Here is a 1,450-nt window from a genome sequence, read left to right as displayed (position 1 = left end):
TTGGAGTGTGCTGCAGTTCTTAGGGGGAAGGGGGGAGTCTCCTAACACCAGAGGAATCTAGAGGAACCATGAAATACCCAACGGAGTCAGGAAGGTCCAAGTTTGACTTTCTCAGGGAAAACTCGAACATAGCAATGAGACGATTTGCCCTCGGTTACCCAGCAGTAGCCAAGGAGGATGGAGACGTCAAGCAAAGCAAGGTCTTCTCCTTCCTCTTGACATTCATGAAGTGCCTTAAACTCTGCAGTACATGGTTGCAAATCCACTCTGGGACTGAACTTGGCCACCTTCCCTCTGAGGACAGAGCTCAGCCCTGTGCTTTGGAAAATATCATTCCCTGTCTTTGGACACAGGGCCCTTTCACCCCCTGAACAGCTGCTCCCCACAGTGGGGGAGGGCTTGCTCAGACGGACCTCTCCTCACCAGAGAAGATTGCCAAAGCAGGAAGACCTGCTGCACCCACCTCTTGGGCACCCCCACCACTGCTCGGGTGTGTTGAGGGACCCCACATTTAGGGATCAGTTTTTTTAGGCTGGAGCATCTTCTCAACAGTGGCAGGCTCCATGTTTATCACCAAGGATTAAGGATTAACTGCATCATGTTAAAACGTAGATTTGGTTTTAGTTACTTAATCCCTCCCTGGGTCAGATTCCTGGAGTGTTCCGGAAGGACCGATCCATCTTCCAAACAGACTAAGTAAGGATATTCTTGAGGATTAAGACTCCTTTCTCCTCCTGAGAGAACGAACAGAAGAAAAGGTCCATCTGGTTTGGACTGAAGGTGGCAAAAGCCATTAGATTGCTTTCTTATTCAGCAGTGTTGCTTAGCAAGATGAGGGCTCATCTTCCTGTTTACACACACTGGTTTGTGGGTTGGCCAGACAAGTGTGGGAGAGATTTTCAGCACAGAACACATTCCCATCTGCTTCTTTCCTCTGGCTGGTACAGCCGGGAGAGAGCCAGAATCTGGCCCTCCTTGGTTCAGTGCTTTTCTGAAAAATGTGCTTCTTGCAGCTGATGATCCTGCAGCCTCTAGGAATTCATCATAGGCAAAGTGATGGTCTTTGATGACAATAATCCTGGGGTCACAATGGTGCCCAGGGCTCTGGGGAAATGGGGGATTTCAAGTCCATGTACTTTAATTCAACGACTCTCAGGAAGACATTGGTAGATTAGACATTTAATATCAGGGTTGGAGTGTACTGCAGAGGACATAATCTCCAATTCCCTCTTTATCAATTATCCCCTGTATGTCCTCCCCCCACCCCCAAAATGATGGCCCGGTTTCTCTGCAAATACCACCAATGACACCAATTCATTACTATCCAAGACAAGTCATTCCAAGGTTGGGCGGAAAAACTTAACTCCTCATGAGCCAAAGTGGAACCACTTTCCCCACAGTTCTGGCCTCTGGAGCCACATGACCCTTTAGGTACTCTTATTTGAAGACA

Source organism: Sus scrofa, chromosome 7 (genome assembly GCF_054392235.1).
Source record: "Sus scrofa isolate SSC_HxYL_T2T_F1_AM1 chromosome 7, Sscrofa_HxYL_maternal_Yorkshire_Landrace_v2.0, whole genome shotgun sequence".
NCBI classification, from domain to species: domain Eukaryota; kingdom Metazoa; phylum Chordata; class Mammalia; order Artiodactyla; family Suidae; genus Sus; species Sus scrofa.
This window is presented reverse-complemented; position numbering follows the sequence as displayed.